Source organism: Dermochelys coriacea, chromosome 9 (genome assembly GCF_009764565.3).
Source record: "Dermochelys coriacea isolate rDerCor1 chromosome 9, rDerCor1.pri.v4, whole genome shotgun sequence".
NCBI classification, from domain to species: domain Eukaryota; kingdom Metazoa; phylum Chordata; order Testudines; family Dermochelyidae; genus Dermochelys; species Dermochelys coriacea.
In genome coordinates this window covers 76,344,527-76,367,062 of record NC_050076.1, presented here as the reverse complement: position 1 = coordinate 76,367,062, position 22,536 = coordinate 76,344,527, and the positions used below count along the sequence as shown (strand labels likewise).

The 22,536-nt window shown below is 40.2% G+C and overlaps 1 long non-coding RNA gene across 10 annotated transcripts in view; it reads right to left on the bottom strand.

Moving 5' to 3' along the window:
- Positions 1-22,536, bottom strand: part of LOC119860932 — a 162,874-nt gene that overhangs the window by 25,208 nt on the left and 115,130 nt on the right. For 5 of the 10 annotated variants that reach the window (XR_005294694.2, XR_006274004.1, XR_005294692.2 and 2 more), the window contains one exon: positions 3,577-3,801. The exons of the other annotated variants lie outside the window; for them this stretch is intronic. This is a non-coding gene — a long non-coding RNA (uncharacterized LOC119860932). The remainder of the gene's footprint in view (positions 1-3,576; positions 3,802-22,536) is intronic. 10 annotated transcript variants of the gene reach the window in all.

The window sequence follows — 22,536 nt, the reverse complement described above, 5'->3', positions numbered from 1 at the left end:
GCTGTTGCAGGAAATCTGTCAGGGTGCTCAGTACACACTGCCAGCTCTCCAGTTTTATGGATTCACAATCCCCTGCTGTACTGTTGTTTTGTACCTCGGAGGGGCAACCTTAGTACACAGGCTAACCAAAATTCAAACCCACCCTGTGCTCCCGTGAACTGAAAGAGCTGAGCTTCTTACAGCACTCTAGATACCCCACAAGGGCAGTCTCAGTTGAAGTTACGCATACCCTTTAAGGACTCTGAGCTCCTCTGGTGGAAGTCACTATAGAACTGTAATAATCTATTATTGTTGTTGTTGTAATAGTGCAGTTAGTGCTACTCCCTTGTACAACAGGCCAATACAAAAACATGTTTGCACTGAAAGAGTCTTTGAAATAGGCAGAATATTGTGGAAGGAAGTGACAAAGACCTTAAGTCATCTGAAGTGTCAAGCATACATATGTAGCAGATAAATGGACAAGAGTTCAAATCAAAGACTATATGACAGCGATTGCTTTCCAGGTTTCTTTCAGCACCTTCCTCAGTTCTACCAGGCGATCCAGCCTTTTCAGAGGCAAGGTGTTCCTGCTATTGCTGCTTTGGACAGAAAGCACACTGCTGCTACCCTCTTACATAAAATGAACAGACAAACAGCTGAATCGCTGATCCCAAATGGCCTTTTCCCTAGGATTTCTTCCTCTAGGATGCCAAATACTGTATGTCTGAATAATTTTTTCAAAAAACCACTTTGTAATGCACTTCGTAATGCACTGCACTGTGATGAAACACTGCACACCTTTGTGTGAAACACTTGGCAATAAATGTGTGAGTACACTATGGATATACAGTAGGAAAAGTACAGTACCCTATTTATAGAGCATAGTATATGTAAAGGCCATTTAGCAAGATAGAATAGGACTAATAGTTCCAATTTGAAAATAAAGAGGAATCTCTTTACTTGTTTCATGCAACATATAAAATGGATCTAATAATGTATAACATATAGTACTTTGAACTTACAAACATTAACTATTTAATGGTCACAACAGCCATAAGAAGCAGCTAGATAAGTATTATCCCTATTTTATGGATATGGAGACAGAGGCGCATAGGCAGAGCTGGGAATAGAACCCATGTACCAGATTCTTGACTAGAGTAAATTGGTGCATTTCCATTAAATCAAAGGAGCTATGCTGATTTACACCAGCTGAGAAGTTGGCCTCAGGAGTTCTGAATTCCCAGTTCTGTCTCAGTCCACTGGATTACACTGCCTCCCACCAGATCTACCTAGAAATACAATGATGACAGCATCCATTGTAGCCTAACAACTGTGTGCTCAGTGCTACTTACCACTGACTCACTGAACATTCACAAGTGTCCCTGAGGATACTTTTTCACTACAGAGTTAACGTGGGCTCTTACCCAGGTTTCAGCCCCCCCCCCAACCCCCATCCCAACACAAAAATCCTTTCTCCCAGATTTGGACATGCTTTGAAACCAGATCAGTTTGCTTGACTGGGGATGGAGGGAAGAGCTCAGGCTCCATTTTAACTTGGGCCACAATCCCCACACCCTGCAGTGTGGATAATCCCAGTTACTTAACTTGGCTGCTGATCGTCCTCCAATACCTTCTCACAATTCCCTCTGGGCCATATTTTTCAGCCCTTCTACCTATTCTCTTCTTCTGCACCAAAAGTCACCTAACAGTTTATATACAGTGAGTCAAGATTTAAACCCACATTCCAATGCAGCCTGCTACATCTCTGCACAGCACTTGATGCCATCTCAGAGATTCTCAGCCCAGCATGTTGCCAGGGGGTCAGAGGCTCACACCACACAGCGGTGCAGATTAGTGCAGCCCAAAGAACCATGAGATATGCCCCCAGAAGTCCTAGCGCCTAACACAGGTTAGTGCAGTGCCAGTGCAGACATGGCTAACCAGGTATGTCTTAGATATGGCTTAGAAGTGTGGATGCTCGCAGCTGAACTTGGCTAACCCAGGTGCCCAGACCTGGGATAACTCAAATCCCATATCGAGGGAAGCTCCATCAATAGGTCTGATCACCAATATGTATGATCACCAAAACTGGAATATTTATGCAAATGTGAAAGAAATTGAGGATGAAAGCAGCATGCACCACAATACTCTGATTCAACAACAACAAACCAGCATTCAGGCATAACAGCAGGCACAAGATCACCATTGTACTTTTGGCTTCCAGTCATTCTGGTTATAAAAATGCATTTCCTAGGCCATTCAGAACACAGAGTAAACATTATTCCACAGTCCAAAAACTTTAACTGTGTTAAAGTGCACACTCTGTATTTTATCTGAAAACCCAAACACACATAGATTGTTCTGAACACAAAGTATTACCTGGGATAGCACTTCAAATGCAAATTAAGGGCTCTGTAAAATTATTGTAATGCAAGAGTACCATGGTTTATTAACAGCAGATTTGCGAGGTTAATTTTCAATTATGTATTTCTTATTAATTTTCTAGCTGTCTTGCTATTATTAAATTTAAAGAGGAAGACACTTTCAATGTGTCCAACTTCTGTGGCTTTATTACTGATAATTATTCCTATTTTCCAATTTGTGTTACTCTCGCGTCTTGCAAAATTTGTAATTAACGAGCAAATAATTATAGCAGCACTTACCAGAGCTGCTTTAGTTAAAGCTGTGTCAGCTTTTGCATTAGGGTCCCCATTTTTCAAGGGTTTATAACTCAAGCATAAAAATTCACTCTGAGCAGCACCTTGTCATACGAGCCATCAGCTGAGAGTGATTCTTCTTTTTGCAATGTTTCTAAACAGCATTGTTTGATTCTATTTAAATGATTGGCCCCTGTAGATATAAAATATTAAAAGGCCAAGAGGTTTACTGCTCTTCCATTTTTCAGTGCTATGATTACTTCAATAGATAAATAGCTAGATACACATTTTTAAAGTGACAATTTTCACATTTTAAAGTTAAAAGTGAGAGGCAGAATATCTCCAAAGAACAGAACTGAGCTCTTGAAGCCTGATGCACTTTACAAAATAAGTAGAACAGAGGATGTTTGACATACATGGGAGATGTGTATTCTGGACTCAACCTGGCTAAGAGCTTAAGCACACACTTAACTTTAAGCAGATGCATGGTCCACTGGAGTCGATGGGACTACTCCCACATGTGCTTGATGACCCAATTCTGCAAAGTACTTAAGCATGGGCTTAACTTTAAATATGTGCTTAAATCTATCCATATTTAAAAGTAACAGCTGCTTTTATGCTTTACTAAATTGGGGCTCCCAGGCTTAATCCTGCAAGCTGCTGAGAACTCTCAACTCCTATAGAAGTCAATGGGAGCTGAGGGCACTCAGCACCTCACAGGAATCTCAGCACCCTTCAGGATTCATCCCTGTTCATATGATATTTAGAAAGTGGCCATTAGTATCATCTGAATGTAAGTGTCTGGCTTCTGTTTAATCAAAATGGAAAGAAGTCAGGACAGATTAAAATAGACACATCACACATACCAAATACATGGCAATTCAAAAACCCTTCCCTGGAGAACATTGTGAAAACATGTAGAACGTTTTTCTCCAATTACCTTTTTATCAGCTGTGTGAATGTGGACACAATTAACTCTTTGGGGCAAGCACTGTGTCATGTCATATCTATTTAGACTGCAGCCTCTGAGTGCTCCAATAGCAACAAGAAGATACATTTATCTTCTATGCTGGGTTGCATACATCCTTTTTCTCTCCTTTTTTTCCCTTCATGTTTTAGTTTGTTTGTTGTTCACTCCACTGTTTTCCGCCAGTAAAATGAGTGTCTGAAAGCAAAGGGAAAAGGAAGCTCATCAACCATTGACCCAAATGAAAGCTAGGGACCAGGACCGAAGAGGCTCAGCAAAATTCAGAAACTATTGCAAAGGGAAGACAATGCACAAGTAGCCAGAAGGCCATAGGGAGAGTTCAGATTAGTGAGTTGATCACAATGTGGTCACTGGCAACATCCGAAACAATAAAGATAGCCGAGAGAGCAAGGTACTGTATATGGGCTGCCACAGCTTCAAAGAAAATATGTGATTCCAAAAGATACTGGGAGACAGAAATGTTGTGTGACTACTTCCTCCCAAACATCCCATGCAAATATGCTGCTTGCAGAGGCATTGTGTCTGCACTGACTAGCCAGGCCCTACTTTTTTGTGCTCCTTCTTTTGCAAAGACTCTTCAGATGCTCCCATTTCTTGGGATCTGCAAGACCCACAATTTTTTGGAGCAGCTTGGCCTGAGTGCTTAGTTTGTTTAAGGCAGAACTGTAGTACCCATGCAGTAGAGGCAGGGAACAGTCATCATTGTGTATGCACGTTTTGTTTTTGTTTTTTTCCTGTTAAGAACAGGGCAACTGAGGGTACTTGAATCTGCTAGAGATGACCATATCAGTCAAGCAGTTTTACTTGTTGGGAAACTCAGCCAGAGACATCCCTGGTATAGCACAGCTCAGGGAATGAACAGTCCTATCTGCACTCTTGCGCAATTACAATGAATCCTGTAAATGAAACATCTGGACCAAATTCTGTCCTCATTTTTTACATCCATGAATTTACCCCTTACGACTGTTAACCCAGTAAGGGTGTTTTATCTATTCACCATGCCTTTTATCTGGACAAGCGTATGTCTCAATTAATATCAGCTAAAGTTCCTTAGGGCCCCTTGCCCCATAATTATCTAGTGATCTTTGGATTTTAATGACTACTTCTAGTGATCATTTCCTTAGTGTAATATTTACAGCAAACTAATTCAAAATCAAACTATAGAATTCTATATTCTAAAGAACCTGTTTGAAATCAAAATTGGAGATCATAACTGGAAACGTTAACAATATGTATTTAGGTATTTAAATCAAATGATAAAGTACTATGAATTTCATCAACATGGTTAGAGTATTGGTACCAAGTGTCGCCTCTCTTTTTCTTGGTGGAGAGGTTTGGGTTTCCTGCTGGAGACCTAGAGAACAAGCACCATCACCACTGTTACCTACAATAGCCATCTTCACACAAAAAGTATTTGGGTGGCAAATGGGGCGATGCTGACAATTGGCATCCATGAGTCAATGAACAAAAAACAAAACAGGCATTTTGTTTGGGTCTGTCCTGTGACATTTTGGAGTTTAACCCAGATCAGTAAGAGGTTTCGTCACAACATGCCCTGCAACTCTGCTTGCCTTAAATGCTCTGCTGCTGTGGCTCAAAGCACAGACCCCAACAGGCAACATACAAGCATGGAGGTCACGCCCAGGCTTCCACCACCCAGTTACTGTCTTCAGAGTGACCCCAACACCCCCAGTCCTGAATTTCCCCCAAATTGTCTCCCTGCAGTGTCAAGCCATCTCCTGGAACATTCCCAGAAGGTATTAAGTTCACTGCTCCTTCAAAGAAATAGAAACAGCAGCTTGTTGCCTTGACTGGAGTTAACAATCACATCAATTGAATCAAAGCACTAGGCTGGTTTAGACAAAATGTAAAACAAGTTGATTCGATCAGAAAGAGAGGTTATAAGTGAGTTCACATATAAGTGATAAAGATAGAAAAGGTTACAAACAAACTAAAGTAAATATACAATTTTTAATGGTTAAGACCTAACTTAGCAAGCTACAGTCTTTGTTCAAGGTAGTTTACTCACCAGCTTTTCTTTTCCAGTAATGGCAGACTAGCTCTTAGTCTGAATCCCCAGAAAGTCCAAGTCTCCCCAGGTGAAGGGTAACTTAATAGCTCTCTGCCCCTCTCTGTTTAGATACAAGGTGGGTGAGGTAATTTTTTTTTATTGGCCCAACTTCTGGTGGTGAAAGGAACTAGCATTTGTGCTTACACAGAGCTCTTCTTCAGGTCTGGTCTCTCTTTATAGTCCAGTAAACCTTTGAAATCTCTCTCTCAAAGTTCAATGACTCTGCATCAAGAGGCAGGATGGCTTCTTGGGGGTGAAGTATCCATCCCCCATTGAGAATGTTCAATAATCACTCTTCCCTCACTTATTCTCGTGATAGCTTTGTTTGCTGGCATGCAAATGTGTTTTTCTTTGTCTTTAGTCACACCTTGCTCAATTTACTTGGGGGAGACATTTAAGCAGGCAGAACCACATTCCTTTATCTGAAAAAAAATGTACATCAACTCCTCCTCACATGCCTGGTTTAAACACTTTTTAATCATAATTCCGGCACATCTGTATAATCCTTTGTGGATTGACCATACATCCATCACACAAGGATAGTAATGATCAGTGATTTATTAGTGTTCCAATGGCATAGTACAAGACACCTTTTGGGTATATATCATGACATCAGTTTGTTAGGTGTAGTGAGTATGTCAGGCCTGGCAAGAATTATTCTCAGAGTATTGAATCACCAGTGGGTCTCCGTGTCACATCTATATTCCTGTATCTGTAGAGGCAGCCAGAATTTAACTTCTCCTTAAAGGGAGTGCCAAATTCTAATCGCAGTTATACCAGCCTCCATCCAGAGCGACTCCACTGAAGTTAACTTAGTTATTTTGGATTGACACAGGTGTATGGGCAGTGCAGGACACAGTCCACAGCCATTGCATTTTTGCAAAGTACTTTTTTTTTAACGTAATGTGAGACCTCCAATGCTAAAGAAGATACAACCACATTTTCTCACTGTGAGTTGTTTGCCTCCGAAGAAGCTAGATGCCAGCACACAAATAGAGAAAATAAAATAAAAGCATGTCATTGCCACCCTGAGAATCACTTCATATTTCATAAGCTTTTTTATCCTAACATCAATATTCTCACCAATAGCAGTTGTAAACCTTACCATGCTAATACTGATATCATTATTTCTCTCTCTCTAATACACACACAGGCACACACACAGGCAGAATAATGCCCAAAACACACTGATGCTTTTATTCCATAATAAAAGCTTTATATAAATACCAGCAGTTACTCCACATACTGGGTGACTGTCAAGCTTTTAGGTAAATATTTTCTGCTGCTGAACTAATGTCATGCGTGACATGCTTCTCCAGTTAAGATTAGTTTGCTAAAGCTAGTCAAAGAAATCTATATGTGCTCATATTCCCTAGTTGCTGGGGGGCCTTACATTTTGACTGTAACCATGGTGCTGCTGGATTTATCATGACTGCATGGCACAATGTGTGTCTCATTATTCTTTCCTGGCAGCTTTGTATAGCTTTTATTTAGCTGTAAAAATAATTTACATTTCGTGAGCATCTGAATTAAAGATAAACTAGAACTATGACATCCAGGGATAGATATTTTTATGTAAATTTATTTATAAAACAAATCACATTTAGAACATAACATCACACCAATGTCTTCTTCAGACAGCTTGTCTCTTTTTACAAATATTTAAATCTTTCTTTTGGGGAACAATATATTAAAGTATAATGTATACATTTGCCATGGAAATGGAAATACAGAAGATAAACAATTCTCAGTGGTTATGTACATCAATGAGCAAAATTTGGGAAGCTGGGTTAGTCACAGGTTTGGTTATGGGGTTAGGAGTTTTTTCACCTTGACATCATTGATTTGAATGTTTTCCAGGTCAGTAGTGACTACTGACTGATGGTGAAATCCTGGCCCCATGGACTTCAGTGGGGGGCTAGGATTTCTCCTCTAGTACTCACTAAGCTGCTCTGTGGCCTATATGCAATGCATTGTTATTAGTTCAGTTGCTGGTGGTCAACAATCCCTATCACAAACAGCACCATCACCTTTACTCTTGTGCCATTATCATCTGTGACAACTTACCTGACACTTTCTATCATCAGGACATTTCAATAAAAAACTATGTCCCTTTTAAGTATGCCTCTAACTCTTTTCAGGATCTTGACCTATATATGCTATTTGCCACTCACTCCAACTATTGTGTTGCTCAATTACACCTTAACACAACTACTGCAAAGAATCAAAAACTCCTTTATATTCTAAAACATCGTAAATCAAAGTATTTTGCACTGTGTTCCAAATGTTCAAAAATGGTTTGTTTTACAAAAATAATCAAATGGGGAAAAAACAGAATTATACACATTTTGGTTGATAATAAGGCTTTTATGAGTGCACAATGCAAAATTTTGAAATCTGATTTGAAAATAGGCACAATTTAACATCTTACAGGTTTTTGGTACAAAAATATTGATTTCATGAAATTTCACTTAAAAATTAAAATTTGAGCTGAGAAATGACTGGAAAGAACTAACAAAAAATTCCACCTGAATGTCATTAAATCGTTTTTGTCAGTTTCATCATACTTTTCCTTCTGATCTTTTCACTCACTTGGTTGTTTTTATGTTATCTCATTTCTACATGGTCTCTATTTCTTGATTTGTGTCCAAAAAATTCTACAGTTAGTTTCTTGAGCTCCCATAAAGCATAAGGCTGGTGTTTGATCAATAGTTTCACTATAACACTCTTCCTGTTCGGTGACAGCGGAATCTCATCCATGTCAGAAGCCTCTGCTATTTACCATCCTTCTGCAGCTGTGAACTCTCTACTGTGTGATTCCATTTTCATTGTATGTTACCCAAAAAGGGTATAGAGGATGCCATAGAATTGTTTTCCATTTCTAAAGAAAAATTGCAAAAATTCAAAATTGCAATAAAACACATCACATATGCTGATATGTTTTCTTACTACAAATGTGCTCTGGCAAAGGTTGGACACTTGCCCCACTACTTTGCTTCTCCTAGTCATTCTAATGCTAATGCAAATTATCTCAATCTCAGAGGCAGGAGCATCTCAGAGGATGGATCATGCAGCACAACGTGCTCTTATGTTAGCGCTCCAGTAAATGATGTTTGCCTGTGGCAGTGGGATCCTGTGAGAGTTGGAAGGAATACTATTTCTGTTTGGTTCCAGCTTTCTATCCAGACTGTTTTAGCTCAAATCAATGTTTGCCCTAGCACAGTTTGTGAGGATGTATGCACTTCTAACTGCAGATACTAAAGAATAGCTGGTGATGTGAGTAATCCTGCTATGGCTGATATGTCACAGGATGTTCCTCTTTCATCACTCGCTTTGGCACTCTGACAAACGTTTTGTGCAATAACCTCTGTCAGATGCTGCAGGCAATATCATGCTCCTTCTTTAGCTCTGCTTCTGTGTTCAGACCAAACATCACTCGTGAATCAGAAGTAACACAAAATATTAGGTCCCTTTTGGTTGGAAAGTAGTCTCTGCTAGGTGTTTGCTGCACTGAAACTGTACACTCCACAAGTTCCTTGACGTCTTCAGCATCTGTACTTTATATACAAAGGTATGTAAGTCTCGCAGTACTTTTGCCAATTATGCCAAGATCTTGTAGACAGATATACATTCTGCTGTATTTTAAGGCATTGTCAGGGTTCCTTCCCCACTCTGAACACTAGGGTACAGGTGTGGGGACGCACATGAAAGACCCCCTAAACTTATTCTTACCAACTTAGGATAAAAACTTCCCCAAGGTACAAACTTTGCCATGTCCTTGAACAGTATGCTGCCATTACCAATCGTGTTAAACAAAGAACAGGGAAAGAGCCCACTTGGAGACGTCTTTCCCCAAAATATCCCCCCAAGCCCTACACCCCCTTTCCTGGGGAAGGCTTGATAAGAATCCTCACCGATTTGTACAGGTGAACACAGACACAAACCCTTGGACCTTAAGAACAATGAAAAATCAATCAGGTTCTTAAAAGAAATATTTTAATTAAAGAAAAGGTAAAAGAATCACCTCTGTAAAATCAGGATGGAAAATAATTTACGGGATGGAAAAATTCAAAACACAGAGGATCCCCCTCTGGGCAAAACCTTAAAGTTACAGAAAACAGTAATAAATCTCCCACTTAACACAGGGAAAATTCACATAAAACAAAAGATAAACTAATCCGCCTTGCCTGGCTTACCTATACTGGTTGCAATATTGGAGACTTGGATTAGGATGGGTTGGAGAAGATGGATTTCTGTCTGGCCTCTCTCAGTCCCAAGAGAGAACAAACACATAAACAAAGAGCACAAACAAAAGCCTTTCCCCCCCTCAAGATTTGAAAATATCTTATTCCCTTATTGGTCCTTTAGGTCAGGTGCCAGCCAGGTTAGCTGAGCTTCTTAACCCTTTACAGGTAACAAGATGTTGCCTCTGGCCAGGAGGGATTTTATAGCTCTGTAAACAGAAAGGTGGTTACCCTTCCCTTTATATTTATGACAGGCATGTTAAAATATTTTCCAATAGTATATCATGCCAATATGCAGTCTGACTTTTTCTCTTACCTGCCACATGAACCAAGTAGGTTTCTCCCTTTCTGAGCATAGAGTTGGGGCGTCAAGAATTATAACATTCAAAAACCAGTTGGAGAACACTTCAATCTCTCCAGTCACACGATTACAGACCTGAGAGTGGCTATCCTTCAATAAAAAAACTTCAAAAACTGACTCCAATGAGAGACTGCTGAATTGGAATTAATTTGAAAACTGGATACAATTAACTTAGGCTTGAATAGAGACTGGGAGTGGATGGGTCATTACATAAAGTAAAGCTATTTCCCCATGTTATTTCTCCTTCCACCCCATCCCCCACTGTTCCTCAGACGTTCTTGTTAACTGCTAGAAATGGCTCACCTTGATTGTCACCACAAAAGGTTTTCCTCCTTCCCCCCCTCCTTTCTGCTGGTAATAGCTCATCTTAAGTGATCACTCTCCTTACAGTGTGTATGATAAAACCCATTGTTTCATGTTCTCTGTGTGTGTATATAAATCTCCGCACTGTATTTTCCACCAAATGCATCCGATGAAGTGAGCTGTAGCTCACGAAAGCTTATGCTCAAATAAATTTGTTAGTCTCTAAGGTGCCACAAGTACTCCTTTTCTTTTTTGCGAATACAGACTAACACACCTGCTACTCTGAAACCTGTTATTATGCAAGGCACTGAATTTAGCTGTATGGAGTGGAAATCTATCATCTTCATGAAAAAACTCGTACAGATACAGACAGACATCATCTTCCTCTCCAAATGCAAACAGATGGACATCATACCGAAAGGACTGAAGGTAAAAAATCCATTACAATTTACATACCATACAGACTATGCTGACAGCTTGTCCCACACACTCTCAAAGAAACTGCGGAACCACCTGATCAACATCCTCTACAGCAAACAGAGAAAGATTAAGAATGAGCTCTCAAAACTGGATACTCTCATAAAGAACCAACCTTCCACACAAACTTCCTCGTGGCTGGACTTTACAAAAACTAGACAAGCCATTTACAACACATACTTTGCTTCTTTACAAAAGAAAAAGGACACTAAACTATCTAAACTACTACATGCCACAAGGGGCCACAACAATGGTTCCCGTAACCCACCCAGCAATATTGTTAATCTATCCAACTATACTCTTAGCCCAGCAGAAGAATCTGTCCTATCTCGGGGCCTCTCCTTTTGCCCCTCCACCCCCACGAACATGATACAGTTCTGTGGTGACCTAGAATCCTATTTTCGACGTCTCAGACTCAAGGAATATTTCCAACACACCTCTGACCAACATATTAACCCACAGAGACATTCCTGCCAACACTACAAAAAGAAGGATTCTGGGTGGACTCCTCCTGAAGGTCGAAACAGCAGCCTGGATTTCTACATAGAGTGCTTCCGCCGACGTGCACGAGCTGAAATTGTGGAAAAGCAGCATCGCTTACCCCATAACCTCAGCCATGCAGAACACAGTGCCATCCACAGCCTCAGAAACAACTCTGACATCATAATCAAAAAGGCTGACAAAGGAGGTGCTGTCGTCATCATGAATAGGTCGGAGTATGAACAAGAGGCTACTAGGCAGCTCTCCAACACCACTTTCTACAAGCCATTACCCTCTGATCCCACTGAGAAAAGGAAACTAAAAAGAAAACTACAGCATTTGCCCAAGAAACTCCCTGAAAAAGCACAAGAACAAATCCGCACAGACACACCCCTAGAACCCCGACCTGGGGTATTCTATCTGCTACCCAAGATCCATAAACCTGGAAATCCTGGACGCCCCATCATCTCATGCATTGGCACCCTGACAGCAGGATTGTCTGGCTATGTAGACTCCCTCCTCAGGCCCTTCGTTACCAGCACTCCCAGCTATCTTCGAGACACCACTGACTTCCTGAGGAAACTACAGTCCATTGGTGATCTTCCTAAAAACACCATCCTAGCCACTATGGATGTAGAAGCCCTCTACACCACCATTCCACACAAAGATGGACTACAAGCCGTCAGGAACAGTATCCCCGATACTGTCACGGCTAACCTGGTGGCTGAACTTTCTGACTTTGTCCTCACCCATAACTATTTCACATTTGGGGACAATGTATACCTTCAAATCAGCGGCACTGCGATGGGTACCCGCATGGCCCCACAGTATGTCAACATTTTTATGGCTGACTTAGAACAACGCTTCCTCAGCTCTCGTCCCCTAATGCCCCTACTCTACTTGCGCTACATTGATGACATCTTCATCATCTGGACCCATGGAAAAGAAGCTCTTGAGGAATTCCACCATGATTTCAACAATTTCCATCCCACCATCAACCTCAGCCTGGACCAGTCCACACAAGAGATCCACTTCCTGGACACTACAGTGCTAATAAGCGATGGTCACATAAATACCACCCTATATCGGAAACCTACTGACCGCTATTCCTACCTACATGCCTCTAGCTTTCATCCAGATCATACCACTCGATCCATTGTCTACAGCCAAGCGCTACGATATAACCGCATTTGCTCCAACCCCTCAGACAAACACCTACAAGATCTCTATCATGCATTCCTACAACTACAATACCCACCTGCTGAAGTGAAGAAACAGATTGACAGAGCCAGAAGAGTACCCAGAAGTCACCTACTACAGGACAGGCCCAACAAAGAAAATAACAGAACGCCACTAGCCATCACCTTCAGCCCCCAACTAAAACCTCTCCAACGCATCATCAAGGATCTACAACCTATCCTGAAGGACGACCCATCACTCTCACAGATCTTGGGAGACAGGCCAGTCCTTGCTTACAGACAGCCCCCCAACCTGAAGCAAATACTCACCAGCAACCACACACCACACAACAGAACCACTAACCCAGGAACCTATCCTTGCAAAAAAGCCCATTGCAAACTCTGTCCACATATCTATTCAGGGGATACCATCATAGGGCCTAATCACATCAGCCACACTATCAGAGGCTCATTCACCTGCGCATCTACCAATGTGATATATGCCATCATGTGCCAGCAATGCCCCTCTGCCATGTACATTGGTCAAACTGGACAGTCTCTACGTAAAAGAATAAATGGACACAAATCAGACGTCAAGAATTATAACATTCAAAAACCGGTCAGAGAACACTTCAATCTCTCTGGTCACTTGATTACAGACCTGAGAGTGGCTGTCCTTCAACTTCAAAAACAGACTCCAACGAGAGACTGCTGAATTGGAATTAATTTGAAAACTGGATACAATTAACTTAGGCTTGAATAGAGACTGGTAGTGGATGGGTCATTACATAAAGTAAAGCTATTTCCCCATGTTATTTCTTCCCCCGCCCCATCCCCCACTGTTCCTCAGACATTCTTGTTAACTGCTGGAAATGGCTCACCTTGATTATCACCACAAAAGGTTTTCCTCCTTCCCCCCCTCCTTTCTGCTGGTAATAGCTCATCTTAAGTGATCACTCTCCTTACAGTGTGTATGATAAAACTCATTGTTTCATGTTCTCTGTGTGTGTATATAAATCTCCGCACTGTATTTTCCACCAAATGCATCCGATGAAGTGAGCTGTAGCTCACGAAAGCTTATGCTCAAATAAATTTGTTAGTCTCTAAGGTGCCACAAGTACTCCTTTTCTTTTTTGCGAATACAGACTAACACAGCTGCTACTCTGAAACAACAGGACAAACTCTTACTTATTTGCAATTCCCACTTCTGCAGCTTGTCTGCCATCTTGAGGGATGGCCAGCAGCCGAAAAGTGCATCTGAGATGATATTTGACTTTTAAAGATATTTTTTTCATGATAGAAGGTAGTGATTCAGCAATTAATTATAACAAGCAAGAACAATAACCAATGAACATTGTTTCTAAACAAGTCCTCTTCTACGCTTCGTACTTTTGCCTGTAAACTTTTACTAATCTGTATGCAGAACTTTCTGTCTTGATTTTCTATGGGCTTTCCTAAACACTGAGGTCAGTGATTGAAAGGTGGGTTCTGCACCCCACACCTCCATCAGACCCGTGGAGACAAAAAATTTAGTGTGAGGATTGGTGTATGGGCAAATTGAAGTGAAAATGGCAAGAGTGTTAATCCACTCAGTAGGATTCCTGTTCCTTAACCATTCCTAATCTAGTGTGTCTTCTGTCTTTAGATGATACAAAGGTGACTGAACAAGGAAAGAAGTAAAGGGGAAGCGTGGGGAAAGATAGCAATTCGAGCTGAGGGACACAAATGGGACTACTTGCAGGATAACTCAACATCAGTAAGAGTGGCAGAATCTAGCTCTGAGTTATCATGTTTCCATGTCTTCCAGCAACACAATCTCGCTACCATGTAAGTTCACCTCATGATTCCTACTCAATAGCATCTCAAATAGACTCAAGAATTTCATCATCTCACTCTTCACTTCCTTATAGTTATCATTATTGTGCTGAAAAGTGGGTTATTATTGCTTGTGTGTGTATAAAATTCACTGTGTTTATAAAATGTACTGGGTGTTGGATCCACCAGATTAGAGAGACATGGTGGGTGAGGTTATATCTTTTACTGGACCAGCTTCTGTTGGTGAAAGAGACAAGCTTGAAGCTTGGTCCAACTTATTACCTCACCCATCTTGTTTCTCTTATAAAAGCATTGTGAGATGGCCACCCTCTGTGACTTGGTTTCCTTGGTCAGTGCTACAACAGGAAATCACTGTTTTTCACAATAGTTCTATTTTGTTAGCACTGCAGCACCGTTTGCCTGAGTTTTCCTACTCTGCAGCTTTATCCCCTGCCTTGCAAAATCTCATTTCTGAGAGAGCTGCACTGAGCAATGTGCTTGCTGATACCAGATGTGCCTAAGGTGCATTCTCTTTTCTTTTCAGTACCCAGGACATTTTAGGAGAACATTATCCTATCCAAAATATCTTCCTTTTTTAGTATTCTTAATCCATCCTCTCTGCTTTTTTTCATCATCCCCTCACTCAAAAGGATCAAAGATAAGTGTCTCTTAAACCCCTTTAAACTGTTTGGGCCATTTCCTGTTAGTGAGACCCTCCTAATCCCCACTGACTTCAATGAAAGTTCTGAGTACCAAATGATAGCAGGATATAGAACTTTGTTTCAATTGACTTCCCTGGGAATTCATTCCATGGGACCAATATCTACCTTCAAATTCCTGCATGATTTCCATGGACACCAATGAGGCTTACACAGGCAGAAGTGAAGGCCCACCTGGCCCTTTGTAATACGTAGTTCTCCTAAATTCCTCATTTTATTCCTACTTTCCTGATTTTTACATTATGTCCCCAAGTTTTTTTCTCCACTTCTTTACCTTTAAACTAGTCCTTTATCACTTTCAATTTTAGTTTTGTTTCTCACTTTGCTGTATAATATTGGAAAACAAACAATTATCTGATCATCTTCACTCAGACAGACTTCTTTTTTTATTAATTTGGTATAAACATACATCACTCAGAAATGAAGCTGAAACTACAGCTTAGACTCGGAGAGCAGGTGGTTTCCTGATTTCCATCAAGATTCTGCAATATTCTTTTTGAGTTCTGTTTTTACCCAAACTTTTGCTGCTTACCTCTTTTCTAAGTCCATCCTTTTGTGATAGTGAGTACAGCCAGTAACAAGGGTATTCAGATCAACACTGAGTGATGGCTTTTGACTTTCTGTCTATATTGAGACTTTCTGCTTTTAGTTTTCCTATAGCCGAGCTAGAACTAGATTTTTTGTTTCAGAGGAAATTCTGTGTCTTTGAATTTTTTCACTTCCAAAATGGAACAAAACCAAAACATTTCAAAATTTCCCACAAAACAATTCATTTCAGATCAAAATCAGATAAAATCAAAATGTTTCATTCCTATAGACTTTTTACAAATTTTATATTGTATTATATAAATGTTTCACTCTCAACAAATCAGCATTTTCCACCCAGCTAGGCTGAGCATGTTTCACCAGTACAACAACCAACACAGGATTTCTTTTCACAAATCCAATGCCATGTCCACAATGTTCCTATTTAGTTTTATATGGGATTTTTGGTTACAGCTCTAGGATGGCAAGTAGTTAATTTATCTGTAGCATTTCCAGAACCTGTATACCGATGTTACTTAATGAATTTTCAAAACTGCCATTGACTTCTATAGAATTTCTCCCCACTTGCAGCAATGTGTGATCAGTGGGGGAAAGATTTGATTCTGTCATGTCTATTTTTAAATTTCACACAACAATGAGCTTAAAGTACTTTTAACCACTTGCCTGAATCTCTGGCCAAGTCCACCTTACCTGTGAAATATCTGTGTCAGTCATGTAATGCTCTTTTAATTTTTCATTCATTTAATTTAGTCCATTGATAGAAATTATCCATCAGCTTGTCTATTTCCAGTTATTATTAGACAATACCTCACAATTATAATTGTGGATTGGGTATGATGTTTGTTTTACTTCTTCATTAACAGTTACTACACACTAAGTAAATTTGTTTCCTTGACATGACACATCACTAACGCATGTGAAAAATGTAATTGGTTACATCAAACTAAAATTAGAAATAACATTAGCTGTCTGTATTTATTTACACATGCAAAGTTTAGGCATATCATCAGGAGTTACAATGCTGTGTTTCATTCCAGCACAGCTTTAGGGTTTCCCTTTGGTTAAATGGAGACATTGGTTCCACATTAATTTATAAGAGCTGGGTAAGACTGAAAAATGCCCTGATCTCCTGAATGTTATCACACAGTCCAGAGTTATATTGGCTTCCTTATTTGCTTGTAAAAATTGTACTTCCTGTTGGCTCGAGGCCTGATCTTGCAGTCTTCCACAGTAGTGGAAGATTTAGATGCTCAAGGAATAGAGATTCAGGTAAATGTTGCCCCTTCTATTACAATAAATATCATGTAATCACATTTGAATTTTGTTATAGTTTTGAACTTCATCTTCATGGAAAAAAATCTTTCATCCCTCAATAGGGATGAAAGCACAGGAATTTATAGAAAATACTCTAAAAAGGCCCTATTGAATATATCCAAGAATTAGATATTTGCTATGTTTTTTTAACCATTCTACAGAATTCTATAAAAGGAAAATAACTCTATTAAATTCTATAGGACAGTTTAAAACACCTATAGAAAGGTTGTCATTTCTGATCAAATTCTGGAGACTTTTCAATAAGGGTATAATTAAAATTTATTTTATCATACGTACAGTACATTTTTAGCCATTTATTGTTTCATCAACATACCCAGAAGTTGTCTTGGAAGGAATATAGTTTGATTATTCAACACCATGTTCAACCTGACTTTTCAGAGTAGCAACATTTAGAGAAGTGAGCAAGAGAGCAATAATTAACAAAGTCCAAAGTTAACATTAATTCTGGATGGTAGTGGATCAGGCATGTTCATCCTTGTGTAACCCACACACCTCCTGGGTGTGGTGTTCTGTCACATCTAGTGGCACTGAGACCACTGAGAGAGAGAGAGATTAATAAGTTTGCTCTACAGCCTTAACTAACAGGCAGCTAGCTTTTAGCTCATGTAGTAGAGGCTCATACACTAAACTCCAGAAGTCCCAGGTTCAATCCTGACGACCGGGATCTGTCAGCATTACAAGTGGGGGCTCATCCGGGATTTCAACTGGGAAGACTCTGAAGCTTGGGATGCGCTTCCTCAACTAGGGGAAGTATATAACCCACACACCTTCTGGGTGTGGTGTTCTATCCCACCTAGTGGCACCGAGGCCACTTAGAGAGATAAAATGAGTCTGCTGCACAGCCTTAGCTAACAGCCAGGTGGCTTTTAGCTCATGCACTAAGCTCCAGAGGTCCCAGGTTTGATTGTGCCTGCATCATGCTGCATCAGAACAGCAGGTGTAGGCAGAGGAGGAGGATGGAGAGAAGAAAGGAGGGGAGGGGGCATTTTAATTAAAAATGTAATAATTAAGAAATTTTATGCACTGATACATGTTAACTGGAGATGACCTAACTAATTTGGAAAAGTTCAGGTACTTTACATCTCAAAAGGGAATACCAGCATGAAAACCTCAGGGAACGCAGATAGTTTATGGCCCCAATTCAACAAAGCATATGTGCTTAAATCCTATTGAAGTCAGCTGGATTCCAGCACATGCTTAAGTGCTTTGCTGAATTGGGATGGTTTGCTGAATCCCTATGACAGCATCACCCCCAATTGCTCTTGTTAGACTACCCATCTAGAGTGACAGGGGCAAGTAAAATTTTGGTTTTAGAATATCAGCAAATAAAGTGTCGGTAGGAGTTCTGTCTTTGAGATCTGTGTTTAAATTTTCTGAAACAGATTCTCAGCAAGTGTGGAAAAACTATATGTACTACATGGTGCAAAGTGAACCTAAAGTGATCCAAGATTGTCAAGGGAGAATACTCCTGTGTAGGGGGTATCTCTGCCAGCATAACTCCAGCCAGCTGAGAATCGGTCACAACTGACTGTGTAAAGCAGGGTATTTGGCACGGTCAGCCTGAAAGCTGCCAAAGACATAAGCATTCAAATTTTGACTCTGCCATAACTTTACCCAACTCTCATTTTTTCTATGAAAAACATAGGAAACTACATGAAACTTGAAAATTCATTGCCCATAAAACAAATACAGTGTCTCAAAAATTTCTCATCCACTTTACAACAGGTCAGAGAGCAAAACTGATAAATGAAGTGCACCACGATATGCCAGCAGTATCCACGGAGACATGTAGCATACTGGGGAAAGATACAAGGAAAGAAAGCAGTCCTGTTCTGAGTCTCCTGCCATCAACTTCCTATGTTAAGACTCAATCCTGATATTGCAAAATACCTTTTAAACTCAGTATTGAGGTATCACTGATGGGGGACAACAGAGGACTTGTACTCCTCCATGACACAAATACAAAGCATCAAATATGCACTCCCTACAGTGAGTGGATCTTGGCCAGACATGGGACCGTTTAATCCTACACTTGCTACAGTTTCTATGCATTGACCCTCTGTTCCAGTAAACTATGTGAATGAGGAATGTTCACTTTGGGCCTAATCTGAACCCCAGGAGTCAATGGGAGACTTTCCATTGACTTCCATGAGCTTTATCATAGAATCATAGAAGATTAGGGTTGGAAGAGACCTCAAGAGGTCATCTAGTCCAACCCCCTGCTCAAAGCAGGACCAATCCCAACTAAATTATCCCAGCCAGGGCTTTGTCAAGCCAGGCCTTGAAAACCTCTAAGGATGGAGATTCCGCTACTTCTCTAGGTAACCCATTCCAGTGCTTTACCACCCTCCTAGTAAAATAATTTTTCCTAATATCCAACCTAGACCTCCTCCATTGCAACTTGAGACCATTGCTCCTTGTTCTGTCATCTGTCACCACTGAGAACAGCCGAGCTCCATCCTCTTTGGGACCCCCCCCTTCACATAGTTGAAGGCTGTTATCAAATCCCCCCTCATCTTCTCTTCTGCAGACTAAATAAGCCCAGTTCCCTCAACCTCTCCTCATAAGTCATGTATGTCAGCCCCCTAATCATTCTCGTTGTCCTCCATTGGATTCTCTCCAATTTGTTCACATCCTTTCTGTAGTGGGGGGCCTAAAACTGGACATAATACTCCAGATGTGGCCTCACCAGTGCTGAATAGATGGGAATAATCACTTCCCTTGATCTGCTGGCAATGCTCCTACTAATGCAGCCCAATATGCCATTAGCCTTCTTGGCAATAGGAGCGCATTTTGATACCAGCCTTTCCTGTTTACAACAATGTGCTTAGGGATGACAGTGCCATCAACTGAAATAACAAGAAATGGTTGTCACCTATTATCCTGTTCCAGCTCTATGTATCTCTGCCTATATTATATTAATCACCATTGCATCTGAACACTTGCCATTAACATTGATGTTTCAATGCAAGATTCCTGCCCCATTAGAGATATGTGTACTTCATTTTTCTCCCTTACACAACCCCTCTTCCCCCAAATTAAATCAATGGTCCAACATGAATGAGATAAGTTTAGGTATAATTCATTATTGGTTTCTTGCACACTTTATTTTATCCACATTTGTTTGTTTGTTTTTATGATAGTATCAATTGATTTTATGTAGTCCTGGGGTCACTGATTTACTGGTGCTCATGCTGGCAAAGGTTTCCATTCTGTTAATATTTTTTTCCACTATTGTTGCAAAAGTAAAACTAAAAGAAATGTAAATGCAACTAGAGTAAAACATGTTCCTATTGTGATGATTTTAGAGAGCAAACTTCTTAGCACAGTGTGATAATCAGTGCTTGTGGGACTGGGGCCTAAGCTTGGATGGTAGACCAACTCTTAGTTAATAGTTAATGTTGAATGAAAGAAAGAAAACATGAAAAGGTGAGATCCTCAGCTGATGTACCCTGTCATTTCTCAAGTGAAGTCAATGGAGCTGTGACAATTTACACCTGCTGATGATCTGGCCCAAAGAAACAATGCAAAACAATGACAAGAACTCCATATCTGGATACTGTTCATACTTTTTTATTCACCCATCCCTTTCTTCTCTTCCTCTTGGGTATACATCTAGGCAGTAGCTTTCACAGATGCCAACAGGCTGACAAAGTCCGATTAACTTATTAGGTTCATTGACATTCATTTTCAGGCAACAATGCCAGGATGTTTGGCAGTTACAGACTGCTGTAAAGTTCTTTCGGTTTTTAGTTTACAAAATTTTTAAGCACATTTTTTAAAAAATGTAAGTTGAGTAAAAGCTCTGAATTTACAGTTAAAAGAATGTTGTTCTAAAAATATATTATTAAAAGTGAAAAGGGGGAAAATAAGACAAGAGCAGAGAGTGGAAAAAAGCTGAGAAGTGGAAGTGCAGAGGAGCAAGGATTAAAAGCCAGCCTTTCCCCAGAGGTTTTACAAAATCTAAGTACAGTTTGGAAGCAAAGCACAACATATATTGCACTCATTTGGTATGGCAATGTACCATTCACAGTCATTTGGAGACAGTCTTATAGCCATCTGGATTTGGCACAATTTCTATCTGCAAAACTCATTTTGCTACAAAACATTCCTTCCAGAAAGTCTATTTTTCTGACTCAACATTAGTTTCTACATTGCTAATAAGTCTCTTATAATTAGATTGCTCATGATAAGGGAAACGTTTTACTCCATGAGCTTGCTCCAGCTTCTCTTCTCAGGAAAAGTTATCTTTCAGGTCAATGAGAATTTTTCCTGAGGTAGCGCACTGTGTGTATTTGGCTCTGTCTTGGTAAAGTGCAGCGCTATATAAATTGTTCATTATTATAATCTAGCATCACTGCTCAGAAAGATGGTCCTGTATTGCTCTCACTAGTTTACCTTGATTAACATCTAAGAAAGAGATCTCATGTTTAGAGCTTTGGGCCGGGTTAAAGGGGAGGAGGCTGATGGCAGGGCATTCTTTGTGGGGGTCTCTCGGCTTTGGAACCCACTTCCCCACCCTTGGTCCAAAATGGTCTGAGACAGCCCAAACCTGTTGACTTTCAGGGCCAGCTAAAAGGCCCACCTGATTTCCCTGGCTTTTGAGAAGGATGAGGGTTCCGATGGGAGGGGAATGATTGAAGGCAATGTGGAGTATTGGGTTTTGTCTGAAGACTTCTTTTTTTAAATTACAGGTAAAGCTGCTTGGATTTGCATGAGTTCTGTAATTCTAAGTAATGGCAGGGCACCCATAACCAGGGGTGGGCATTTTTAAATTGTATTTTATAAATCAAACTAAATAATCAGAAGGATTTAGCTATGCCACTTACTATAGGTTGACTTAAGGGGGGCTGTCCAGTTTAACATCCATGCCCCTCATGAAAGTTAACCTTATGGTGTTTACAAAAACTCAGCATGCACATTTTAAACCTAACCCAGAAAGAATAACCACAAAAGAGAATCACCTTTACAGCCACATTTATGGGTCCTTATTTACAGGTTAGACAAATTTTCACAAGGGATTCTAACAGATACACTGGTGAGTCCTCCAGTGCGAAAAACTGGGTTGGGAGGGGGTGTCACAAATAGGAGGTGTGCTATTAATCCAAAAGGAAGACTGAAATTTTCCCACAAATAACAATAATGTGATATGTAGAACATTTTCCATTTCTCCCTTCACCTAGAAGATAAATCCAAGTCATTTTGCTATCTTTAAAGTTATGTGACAAGCCCCAGACTCATCTTGCAACCTCACTTGTATATTCAAGTGCAACCTCCCCGACCACCTTCATTTCTGTATGCTCCCACTGTCAGTTCTTCTGGATGCTAATTTGTGAAAAAATATTTATACTAAGCAACAAAGACCCACTTTTATAACCTTTCT